Source organism: Miniopterus natalensis, chromosome 3, assembly GCF_054644295.1.
Source record: "Miniopterus natalensis isolate mMinNat1 chromosome 3, mMinNat1.hap1, whole genome shotgun sequence".
Classification (NCBI taxonomy): Eukaryota; Metazoa; Chordata; class Mammalia; order Chiroptera; family Miniopteridae; genus Miniopterus; species Miniopterus natalensis.
In genome coordinates this window covers 28,593,087-28,606,151 of record NC_142083.1, presented here as the reverse complement: position 1 = coordinate 28,606,151, position 13,065 = coordinate 28,593,087, and the positions used below count along the sequence as shown (strand labels likewise).

General features: G+C 48.3%; 1 protein-coding gene and 1 pseudogene across 5 annotated transcripts in view; both read left to right on the top strand.

Moving 5' to 3' along the window:
• PLEKHG4B (pleckstrin homology and RhoGEF domain containing G4B) overlaps nucleotides 1–13,065 on the top strand; it is a 77,703-nt gene that overhangs the window by 11,518 nt on the left and 53,120 nt on the right. The gene's annotated exons all lie outside the window — the stretch shown is intronic.
• On the top strand, nucleotides 3,613–5,151 carry LOC107536717 (small ribosomal subunit protein eS25 pseudogene; annotated as a pseudogene).

Sequence of the window (13,065 nt, the reverse complement as noted above, 5' to 3'; positions counted from 1 at the left end):
TCGCTTCCCACTCTTCACTCACCTCCCACCCTTCACTCAAAGGTGAGGTCAGTTGGGAGAGAAGCAAATTGTGAAAATTAAGGGTAATAAACCTGTGGTCAGTTGAGCTGAGAACTACGACCTAATGGACTCAAGGAAGCCAACATCTTATAAGTAGAATGGCCATATAATTTATTGTCCAAATTGGAACACTTTGAAGGGGAAAAGAGAGATAATGCCAGGACCACAGGTGAGAACCAAAATTGGGGACACTTGTGACTTGGAATATCATTTCTGACTGGAGACTGCGTTGTAAATGACAGGGGTAGGCACCCACTGTCGGTGGGCATGCTCATAAACGGGTGTCTACCCACTCTCTCCCAAAGCCAGGTGCTATAAATCCAGTGGTAGCACTTCAGACCCATGCTGTGCAGACATCCTGGCTACACAGCATGCAGCCAGCCCCCAGAAGACGTGGACACACCCTCTGTCCTCACAACCCAGACCACTGTTAGGGCTCTGCCAGGCCCAGGCTGCTTGTATGTTGAGCCTGGCCACCACTGGGCATTACACCTTTTGTCAGTGGTTTTCCAGTCTGTACCAACACCTCCTTTTTTCTATGATACATTTGTCTTTCAGAGCTCCCCTGTTCTGGAATACCAACAGTTGGTAAGCCTCCTGCCATGCCCATTCTGAGTGTGGTTCGGGCTCCAGCTTCATCTTTAGACTTAGGATCTCTAAGAGTTTCGCTGAGCATGTTTCTCTTGGTCTCTCTTTGGTCCCCATGTTGGATACCTCAGGAGCCTGTTCACATTATGTACAGCCAGGTCTCCCTTTGCCTGATGCCATGTGCTTCCTACACCAGCCCAGTGATGTCTTTCTTGACCAGGGAGGCCGTGCAAAGGACACCTTAGCACTCCAAGTACATACATCACAGGTTTCTCATTAGAATAACTTTTTGCTATTGTTTTTATCGTGTGTATAGAGCTTGCATTTCCCTTAAAATACCTTAAAGTGTGCTTTACCCTCTGCCACTTTCCTCTTCCTTCCTGCACTCCAGTAATGCCTCATGAGGTGTTCCTACAGAGCTTTCCCAACCAGGCATGCAATCTTGGATTCTTTACCCTCCCTCTGGAAAGCAGAAAGGTACTTCAGTCCAGGCCCAGCACCAGTTCCTGAGAAACCTCAACCCAGTGTGTGCAGTCATCACCTGTCCCGCTGAAACTAAAGATTAAGTCTAAATCATGAGATCCTTTAGGAAAAGCACAGGAATCATGTAATTTAAAGCACATCTGTGGTTTTCCATTAGTACCATAAACTGGGCCTTCTTTTTTTTTTTTAAATATATCTTTATTGATTTCAGAGAGAGGAAGGGAGAGGGAGAGAGAGAGAGATAGAAACATCAATGATGAGAGAGTCATTGATCGGCTGCAGCCCGTAACCCGGGTATGTGCCCTGACTGGGAATCGAACCCTGATTGCCTGGATCCTAGGTTGACGCTTAACCCCTGAGCCACGCCCGGCCAGGCTGGGCTTTCTTATCTTAATTGTTAAAGTGAAATTAGGACCTGTGTACCAGCTACGTTCAAGGCACCCTCAAGCAGAGAAACACTGCCAGTCTGAGAGGAACTTTTCTAGGATTCCTGTATTCCCGTCTTGAAGTACCCCAAATCAGGCTCCTGACTGTAGTCACAGCTATAGCACCCCAGTTGTGGCCTGGGATCCCTGCTCATAGGATGCCTTGGAAAGACGTTTTTAAACTAGCAGTGCAGATATACAATGTCCCACTCCCACTCTGCATTTTGATACATACTCCTCTTTTATTTATGTTGGAATATAATCTGAAAGTGTAAAACAAACAACCTTGTAATTTGGTGATTTCAGTGGAATATTCTGTCAGATCTACAATTTAGAAAAATTAGTTTCAACCATTTCCTCAAGAGTATCAGCTGGAATTAGTTGTTTCTCTGTTGGAAATTGCATGGGAAAGGTGTGGGGACGCCAGGTGTGCTGGCTGAAGCCAGGAAGCCAGGCAGACGCTGGCAAAGCAGCTGGACTCAGACAAAAGGGAACTTACTCTGGTTTTGAAGGTGGTTTGTTGTGGCTCAATTTAAAAGATGAACTAAAAAGGACAACAGGAAACTTGGAGGCATGAGGATAAGGTTTGCTCTTTATACTTGAGAAGCGACACATCTCATTGAGCGACACCTTTCAAGAGCACTTTCCTTTCCTGACCTAGGCTTTTTCAGACAAGTTAAGCAGGAAGGATGGCTCCTATCAGTCGTCCCCCTAAAGAACTGTAGATATGGGTGCAGAGCCAAATAGGTGCTCGGGGGCCAAGCAGGCCCAACCTCATTGGGGTGTTTCTCCGCTCGCCCATGCTCTGTGCTGGACCGATGGAGCGCTCAGCGTAGAAAGTTAAGTGTGGTGTAATCGGGAGTACAGGAGATGTTTTAAGTTGATGTAATCTTTCTGGTCCGGCCATGGTTTAGAACAAACAAAACTCTTACTTCCAGCTGAAATGACATTTTGGCACGAGGAACCCAGTCTGGACTGCTGGTGGTTAATAACAGTCTTGTACACTTTTTGTCGAGTACCTTCAAAGAACTAAGAGAAGTAAAGAACTAAATTCGGCCAAAATGCCTTGAAAACCAACATCTCATTGTCAGTTTGCCTTTTGTGTTAAAAAATAAAAAGCTTTGAAGTCCTTTTAAGATAAAATAAGTTGTTACCATTGTGGAATAATTGGTGAATTCGATTTATAGTAATTTTCCTGTTTTACATATGAAAAAACCAGATGTGCAGAACTCTCAGGGACTTTGTACTATGAAATAGCCAATATACAATCCAGGGTGATATTTACATGTGGTGTCATCACACTCCCCCCATCCCCGCAACCACCACCTTTGCCTTGGGCCTCGGGGACACAGCTCACTGCTTAGCCAGACTCTTCTTCATTGGCACCTCCACTCGGTCCTCCTGGGGCCCTTACTGGGTCCTGTTTCTCATCCTGCCGGCTCTGTCTTCTATCTGCTGAGGGCAGGACTGGGTCTGTTGACCAACCACTGCAGGATCAGCAAGTAAACAGTAAGGTGGGGTCACTTCCTGGTCGCTGATGGCACGATGGGCTCCTGTGCCCAGGGCAGGCCTTGGTCTGGGACTTTATGCTTGCAGCTGCTTTTGTCCTGAATACAGACCAAGTGAACATACAACAGGTGGCAAGGGTTGTGCTTGACTCCTCAGGTGCAGCCATCATTCCCTAACATGCTGCACGATAGGAGCACCCCAAGACTTTCACAGCCCCCCATTTGGGAATTCCCCTGTAGCTTATTAGGCTGTCAAATGCAAAAAAGGATAACAGACCTTTAAATGACTGCTTTAGACATTCCCATGCACTTGATCATGAGTAGAAATGAGCCAGCCCCAACAGACAGTGGCGTCTGGTAGCCATGCCCTCCATTGCAGGCTGAGACTGTCAACTGCCCAGCCTCAGAGCACACGGAGCAAAGCTGTTCCTAGGCTGAATCATGAAGGAAAACATGTCACTGACAATTAGTTGAAATGTGATTGCTGAACTAGAGAATGGTGTGAGTAGAGCCCTCACCCCTTCATGTCTTCACCCAGAATTGCAGCCATGCTGAGCCAGGCTCCACACCACGGGGGCAGCAGTCAGGGAGGTGGGTGGGGCTGCCCCTCGGCCGCCTGGCAGGAGTTCCCTCGCTGAGAGTGGGGTCAGCAGATTTTCTGTGAAAGGAGAAAGTATTTTAGGCTTTGAACGGCCACACGGTCTTGTTCATAACAACTCAACTCTGCTTTTATAGCACAAAAGCAGCCAATAGGCTGAGAGTGACTGTGATCCAACAAAACTTTATTTATGGACACTGAAACTTGAATTTCATATAATTTTCACATCACAAACTAGTGCTCTTCTTTGGTTATTTTTAACACTGGATCATAGTTTGTGGACTGCTGAGCATTTTATAGACAGCAGCAAGGACAGAGCTGGGATGACACAGGGTGCCCCACCTATCCAGGTGAGATCCTGAGAAAGATTTTCCAAACACCCAGAGGAAGATTCTGAGTGTGCCTGGTAGAGGCAGATTCACTAGGACATAAAATCCCATCAGGTCAAGGTCCATTCTGTGATGTGGTAGGTTTGATAGAATGGCTAATGACATAATTGCAGAGTTAAGGTAGAGTTGTGGGACTGGGTTGTTGTCAGTAATAGGCGTTAAATGTGTGAATGTGGTTGTAAACTGTGATGTGCCCTCAGTTTCCATCACTGTGGTGGTTGTGACATTACAGTTTGGAGGTTCAGAGCCACATGGTGGGCAGGTACATGGACGCCCCGCTGGTGGCCTGGGAAGGCCTGGGTTCTTCCTTCAGAACAGCCTAACCTGGCCACCTTATCAAGGCTGCAGTGGTAGCAGCTGCTCTTTGAGTTACACCTGTGCCGCCAAGGACGACAAGAAGAAAGATGCTGCAGAGTCGGCCAAGAAAGACAAAGACCCAGTGAACAAATCTGGGGCAAGGCCAAAAAGAAGAAGTGGTCCAAAGGCAAAGTTCAGGACAAGCTCAATAACGTAGTCTTGTTTGACAAAGCAACATATGACATACTTGGTAAGGAAGTTCCCAGCTGCTGTCTCTGAGAGTCTGAAGATCTGTGGCTCCTTGGCCAGGGCAGCCCTGCAGGAATTCCTCAGTAAAGAACTTATTAAACTAGTTCCAAAGCACAGAGCTCAAATAATTTACACCAGAAACACACACCAAATGTGGGGATGCCCCAGCTGCAGGTGAAGATGCATGAACAACAGGTCCCACCAGCTGTACATTTTGAAAAATAAAACTTTATTAAATTAAAAACAAAACAGCCTAACCCCGGCTGCACCTGCCAGTTCCACAACAGGAAGTTTAGTCTGGGCAGCTGGGATAACAGGATGAGCGTGAGATCAGTTTAAAAAGAAACTGGAGCATAAGCCACCTGGAAAGTCCTTGCTCCAGGTGGATCTGAGCATCTGAGGAAGGAAAAAAAAGAAAAGAAAGTGGCGGAACAGCCTCATTCTGCTCATAAACTTGAGAGAAGCCCGTCTGGCGGCTATCCCAGTATGGCTCTGGGCATAAGACTGCAAAGGGGAGCTGTTCTAACACGCTGGCCGCCGGAGACAGTGGCTGGCTGAGTGTTCAGCACTGTTAATGGATTTTCATTGTCAGTGATGCCCAGCACCCCACAATCCTCTGTAATCCGCACACCAGCTTTAAATTGCTGAAGTCAGGTGATTATGTGTTTCATATTTAGTAAGTCGTGTATAAATTCAGAGAAAATGTTTTCAGGGTTATATTTGGAGAGAAATTATTTTCTGGATTCTCCTCCTGGGCCTGTTACACAGGGTACAGCCCTGAAGAATGACCCCTGAAATAGTTCCTTTGTTTTGGCATCCTCCTAATTTGGCCCTGAAAACTGTAGAGTGTTCATACCATGGAAAAGCAAAATCTGTGGATGATGAAATTCAGAGTTGAGTTGTTTCCAGAACAGTCTCAGCCTCTTGGAAATATAGACAAGATCGAGAAATGCCAAATGGGCCTTTCACCCTGGGGCCACCATGCCAACTGTTGGCAGACAGAGCCCCAAGATCCTGCTCCTCAAGCTACCTCATGGGGCTCAGTCTATCCAGGAAGCCTCTGAGAACCAGCTCCAGGTGAGGATGCACTGATGTGTCTGCAGACAGCTTAGGCCTGCCGGTGCTTTACAGGACATCTATCCAGGAGGGTCCCAAGGTGTGTGCTGTGGCTGCCCTGGTAGGGGAAGGCCTGAGTTCAGGTGTCCCCTGGATCTGTGTTCCAGGCCCTGGGGAGCATCAGTCGGGATGAGCAGGTTATACTGCAGTAACCAATGACCCCAAGTCTCAGTGGCCAGCACAGTGATCACCCTCTCATGCTACATGCCCATCACAGTCATCACATCAGGTGATCCATGCTCACAGAATGGCCTCGCTCTGGGGTGTTGCCTGACAAATGGTGACGCATGTGCTGGCTTGAAAAAGCTTCTCCCAGAACTGGCATCTGCCATGGCCACTACATTTCTTTGTCACATGGCCATGCCTGATACCAGTGGGCAGAGATTCTTTCAACAGCACAGCCAACCACAGACTGCTCTGTCTTACTCAGATCAGTACCTTAGTTAATCCAGGCATTTCCTGTCCCTCAGAGGAGTTATATCCACATAACGAAGCTCCTTTTGGAGTCTGGACTTCTTTGTGGTAAACATTTGGGCAACTGTTTCCCTGCCTATCTCTTCTAAAGACCCTCTAAACACTTCTTGGTGTAACTTGACTCCATACACATGCAGGACCTAAAGGCAGAGTCTGGGTTTGGAGACATACAACAAGATGAAGCTAAGTGAAAAGTGAGCAATCTTGAACGTGAGAAAGAAGCCCTTGCCTTGGTTAGGAAGGCCAGGAGTATTTGTGGAAGGTGTGAGGTGAGCTACAATGACCCAGGTGTCAGGCTTGGGGATCCCTGGTCAGGGAGAGAAGACCCAGTTCCATAGGAGGCAGACACTGCTGCCTTCACCCAGGAAGGGCCCAAAGTGGTGGCTGGGATCACCAATGGGGCGCGCGGAGGCTTACCCAGAGAGGCAGACCCAGATGGCACCATCTGTGATGGCTCACACAGGGTATCACTACAGCCAGCTCCGGTGTGTGTCTCTGACTTAGGACTCAGAATCAGTCAGGTGGCAGGGGCTGCCCAGTGCTGCTCCACGGGCAGTGTTTCTGCTTCTGAAGCCCCTGCTGTGATTTTGCATTTCAGTGAATTCGTAGGAATTCAAGTTCGGAACATCTGCTGTGAGTGGCCAGAATTTTCCTGGAAGCAATTGCCTTTTGCAGAATTGTTGGGCCTTCGGCCTTCTTGACACCCACAAGGTAGAGACCTTCGTGTCTACTAGGCATGCCAGTAACTTTAGCAACACCACTGTCACTCACTAACAAATAGCGTTGAAGGTCCAGTTCCCCAGGAAAGTCTAGGGTGACAGGCACTCATACAGGACCCTGACCTGAAAGTACTGTGTTAGGAAAAGAGAGAAAGGGACTGAAGGGCATTCAGAGCTTAAAGACTGGCTTCCTTTGCTTTTCATCTGCTGTGAAATGTAAAGGGCCCTTGTTTGAATATGAAAGGACTAGGAATAGCAAATTGCTGTTCTTTCTTAATTATTTGCAATTACTTGAAGGAAATACGGGCAGCTCCACATGCAGGTCCCTGTTTTTTTCAGGTGAAAGTCCCTGTCCTTAGAAATTTTGCTCTTGGGATTTTTAAAAACAACTTAGACCTAAATACACGGTGTTGTTTTTAAATACTTGCATATTTATGTATCTTAATGTATTTATTTTTAGTTTGAAAGAAAAATCTGCAAGCGGTATTTAGTATCCAAGGAAATGAAGATTTAGCACTAATTTACAAACGAGTTTCAAATTAGAAAGTTTTTTCTCACGACTGCTGTACAAGCGCCAAGCTTCGCTGAAATTCACTCTGATGCTCTTCCTGCTGCCAGACAGGAGCTGAGAACAAATGTAGGTGAGAAGCGAGGCTGCAAAAATGAGAGGTTCAGTCTAGGGGGTGCACAGGCAGGAGTGGAGGGAGTTTCTGTGCACCTTCTGAATGTGTATGTACATATGTGTGCCTGTGTATATGGGTGTACATGCATGCAGGAGGTTGTCTCTGTGCATGTGTGTGCATGCATCTCTGCATGCGTGTGTGCAGGGAGAAGAAGGTGCAGGGCACAGTTCTCGTGTGTTTGTGCATGCATGTGTGCATGTGTGCGCATGTATGTGTGCGTGCAGCGAGACCAAGGTGCACAGCACCATCCCAGCAGGCTGGAATGTGCAGCTCTCTGAGGCCTGCCCACAGGACATGCTGTCACAGACCCATCTCTCATGGGCTGTAGGAGTTAGAGAATGGGCTCATTATCAGTGCTTAGTGGCTCTGAAGCCAGCTGTGGCCTCGGTCTATTTCTCACTGCTGGAGGAGAACGCCAGCCCTGGTGAGGAGTCCACAGGTGCCCATGGGGTCAGCCTCTGCCATCCACTGGACAGCACCTTCTCACCGTTGACCTTCGTGGGACCTTCGTTTCCTCCGGGGAACCTGGTCCCACAGACACCCTGCCTGGCCTGCTGGGCTCAGGGACGCTCCATTTGGTTACCCAGGCTTATTCTGTCCTCTGTTGTGGGTTCCTCCAGAGAGCCCAGACAGCCAGTGGATGAATGGACACCCTGCAGAAAAGGAGAAAGAATCAGTAGAAGGTTCCTTCCCCAGTATGCTCACCCAGTGAGACCTTGCTCATGTCTATGCCCTGTGTCTATGCGAAGCTGGCCTGGACCCCAGGCACTGCTGTCTTCTCAGTCTCTGCTCCCACCTGCCCACCCTGCCCTGGTGTGGCCTCATTCCCTTGTCTGTGATCAGTTTTTTAGGGTCCTCCTCCCCTTATACTGTGAGTGAGTGGAGGGTTGGGCCACCCTGGCCAGGGGCTCAGAAGAAGGGAACTGGACCCTCTGTGGGGCCTCCTGAGGCTTTAAGCTGCCAGATGTGCTCTGGTGTGGGAAGGGAGGCTCTGGCCAGATCTCTGTGGTGTTTTCACAACATGAGACATCACCACAAGGCCTAGTGGCTCATCTGGGCCAACCCCAGGTCCTGGTTGAGTGGTCCAGGTGGGGCTTCGACATCAGACCTAGATGCACCAGGTGTGTGTGTTTCTGGGCTGTGGGGAGTACAGGTATTGGGGTGAGAGAGGTACAGTAGGGCTCTTTCTGCAGTAGTCACCATCCCAGGATCAGTTATAACTGAGGTTTAAAAGGAGACTGTGGAATCAGGAGAGAAAGGGTCTCATTGATAGAGGATTCCCCAGAGCCATCCCCCGCCCCCGTCCCCCCAGCTGCTAGCATCTCACGTCTCTGCTCAGCTTCCTGTGCCAATTTCAGTAGAATACAGGTTGGGGAAAATACGTGTCAGGTGAGGCTTCTCACCAGGGCCTGAGGATCTCTAAACCTACATCAGCAGAATTAGGAGTGTGCGCTGCTTTTATTAATCACAGAGCTCTTCCAAGGGTGTAGAGTGCAGACCTAAGGAGGCACCGCCAGTTCCCTTTCTTCTCCTTCCCTCTGGGCACCAGCTTTGGCCAAAAGACTTTCCACCCCTTAGAAACATCTCAGACCCCCAACTGTGGCAGTCAGGAATCCCAAATACACAGCAGCGTGTGAGTGGAAAGCAGGGCAGGTATAGGTAAGCTGGGTGTAGGCAGACTAGGTATAGATCGGTTGAATGTAGGCAGACTGGGTGTAGATAGGCTGGCACACCAGCCCAGATGAGGGGACCAGGCTTTTTAGGCAGGTTTTTTGGACTCAAAGGTGATTTCTGGGTCTGTGCACACAGGAAACCAATGATGGCCATCGGCCCCCTGGGCAGGACGCCGGGTGCCGTCACTGGGCCTTTTCAGCAAGGAGGCCCCTGTTAATAGCACCCAAACAGCTCTAACCAGGTTGGCTGCCCAGAGCAAGCCTCCTGGGAGTGTGGGTTTCACACGCAGCTTCTTCACCCACGAAGTTGAGAAAGCAGCTATTGACGGAAAGTGGGGCAGAGCAAGGCCCCTTCTGACCCAGGTCCTGCTTGGAGGGGTTGCAGGATGCTCCAGTGAACATCCTGGTTCTTGTTTATAAATTCTGGCTAGAGGCAAAGGCCACAGTGGTGAATTAAAAGGCGGCTCTAGCACTGGCATGTGTGGCTCAGTGATTAGAGTGTCAGCCTGTGTACTGAAGGGTCATGGGTTCAATTCCTGGTCAGAGGCATGTACCTGGGTTGCAGGTTTGCTCCCTGCCCCCCACTTAGGGTGCATGTGGGAGGCAGCCAGTTGATGTGTTTCTCTCACATCCATGTTTCTCTCTTCTCTCTCTTTCCCCTTCCTTCCCTCCCTCCTTTTCACTCTCTGTGAAAAACAATGGAAAAGAAATATCCTCAGGTAAGGATTAACAAAAGAAAAAAGGCTGCTCTATCTTCTGGGTTGGAAGTGCCTGTATGGCAGGCACCACCACGCCCCTCACTCAGGATGGCTTCACCCTGGGTTGCAGCATGTTGTCGCTAGGGGCTGATGTTGGGGCTGCAGGAGGAGTCAAGCTCCCAGACCAGATGAGTGGCCTTTGTGACCACCACCACCACCACTACCCTCATCTACCCACCCAAGCCTTGCCTCCTGGATGATGCCCCGAGCCCACGTTTTATGACTCTGTTGGTGCCCCCAACCCACATTCTCACCCTGTTGGAGCCCCCAGCCCCACATTCTGTCTGCTCTTTGCATCCTGACGTCAGCCCACTGTGGATTTTCAGAATGAGAATGTGAATGGGTCCCAGAGGAGCCCTCTAGCCTAGATGATGGGGAGGACTGTGCCACCTTTTGCCACCACCGCTGCTCGATCCTCCCCTTTCCCCACCTGAGACCTTGTCCTAAGTGACCTGCGGTCCTGCCCTACACACCCTCTACTGTCCCTGGTGCACAGGGCCCAGACATCAAGGAATCACCCACAAGATTGGGCAGTGGTTTCCTTTGGTCATGGGGGTGGCCACGGGGAGAACCTCCCTAAGGTGGCTATGCTGGGTCAGCCACCAGCTTGTCTGCAGGGAGGGTGGGGAGAGGGTCTCAGATCCCCATCTGTGTGGGGACCTCGCTATTCAGCTTTCCGTATCTTGGAGTCCCCTTCTCTGGGAAGTGGGGTGGCCCCCTCAGTAAGCCACTGCAGACTTTCTCAGCAGGTAAAGGGGTCCTTATATCTATGCCCACCCTGCTGACAGCCACTCCCAAGGCCCTGGGCTTCATCCTAGTCTTGCACCTTTACTTGCCCTTAAAAATGTTGTACTTGAATTAAAATGTGAGTATTGATGGGCATTCCTTACTGGGACAGCCTCAGCCACATCCCTCCAGCCTGCCAAGCCCTGGACAGGCCCCCCTGCTATTCCCCTGTCCCATTCAGTTGGCCTCCTTTAGGTCAGCACAATCCTCAAAAATGAAAAGAAATTCCCTTTGCTTTGCTGGTTAGCATGTTATCTGCCCCTTCCCTCTACCCGTGCCTTTCCTATAGGAAGAAGCGACTTTCCCAAGTTCCAGAGACTGGCCCCCTATGGGTGGGCACCAGTGGGCCATCTGACCCCAGCCTCTGTCTTCTCCTTTAGCACATGTGAGGCCTGGAGGGTCACACCCAGATGGTTGTCTCCTGAGAGCCCGGTGCCACAAGGACCATGCTTAGTCCCTGGGGAGCAGAGATATGATGAGAAACAAAGATCTTGACTTTAAAAATCATCCCCATTTCAGTAAAATTTTACCTAAAGTTAATAGGGAAAATAAATCCTTTGTCGAAGAATGAAGCTTTAAAATGTCTTTGCAGACATAAGTTTTGTTGTTAAAATTCAAAGGCAGCCCTGCAGTTGGCCAAATAACAACACACTGAATTCACAGGTCAGCAAAATGGTGATTAAGTGCTTTTATGCAAGTACTGTACCTGCCATTCCGCTAACACACGCGTAACACATAATCCCATTCTAAGCCTCGGTAAGATTTATGATCCAGTAAACAGGCGAAGGCTCTGCGTTTTGGAGTCAGCCTATCTCCATGTGTGTGGGTTTGGTTGAAACGGGAATCCTGAGTTATATAAGGAAAAGAAATTAGTGCTTTACTGTCAACATAGTCATCAACATTTGTCTGTCTCCTCTCTTCTTATTTTTGGATGTTTTGATGGAAAGTGAGGTTTTGGCGAATGTGTGACTTGTATCGTGCAGAGAGGCCAGACTGCAGTTGTTAGCAGTGTTCACCCGACGCTCACCCCAACCTTGTGTCTGCCTCTTTCTCTTCTCCTGCATCCAAAGGCCTAGAAACTATTTTAAGAATTTACCAACATGTACTTCTCTCGGCTCTCCACTTCTCTTCCCACGCACACACACCTTCAGAAATCCTTGCCCACAAACGCTGGCCCTCAACACACCCAGCCCTCGAACACACACTTGGCCCTCCCATACAACTAGGCCCTCACACACACACCTGCCTCAAACACACATACACAGAGGTTCACACACACACCAGCCTTCAAACACCCCCCCCCACACACACACACACATACACACTGTCCCTCGTCCACACACAATCAGCCCAGCAAATGTGAGGGAAGAAAATGCCAGAGTAAATGTTCTAAATGACTGAATTTGACCCTTTAAGATACCAAAACATTGTTCTTGTTTTTAAGCATTTATTGTGGAAACTTTTCTAAAGTACACTGTATATTTTCCTGTTTTCTTAAGCTGCCTTGAATATATTCAAGAAAATTTGGGCTTGGCCCTCTTATGTCAGTTAGGGCATATTAGAATATGAGTCTGGAGAAGACCACAGTGAGATATCTCCTCACACCTGCCACAGTGGCCATCAAGAAATCAACAACTAACAAGTGTTGCTGAGGAGGTAGAGGAAAGGGAACCCTCAAGCACTGTTGGTGGGATTGTAAATTGGTGCAGCCACTATGGAAAACAGTATGGAGGTTCCTAAAAAAAACTAAAAATAGAACAGGACCCCTCAATTTCATTTCTGCGTATTTACCTGAAGAAACCCAAAACACTAATTTGAAAAGATGTATGTACCCCTATGTTCATTGCAGCATATTTACAATAGTCAAGATATGGAAACAACCTAATTAATGGACAATTGGATAAAGATGATGTAGTACATATACACGATGGAATATTACTTGACCGTAAAAAAAGACTGAGATTTTGCCATTTGAGGCAGCATAGATGGACCTAGAGGGTATTAAGCTAAGTGAAACAAGTCAGAAAAATACCATATGACCTCACTTATATGTGGAATCTAAAAAGCAAAATAAGCAACAAATAAAATAGAAACAAACTCATAGATGCAGATAACATTTTCATGGTTGCCAGATGGGAGGGGGGTTGAGGGGATGGGTGAAAAAAAATCAAAGGATTAAGAAGCACAAATTACCAGTTATAAAAGTCATGGGAATGTAAAGTATACAGCATAGGGAATATAGTCAATAATATTGTAATA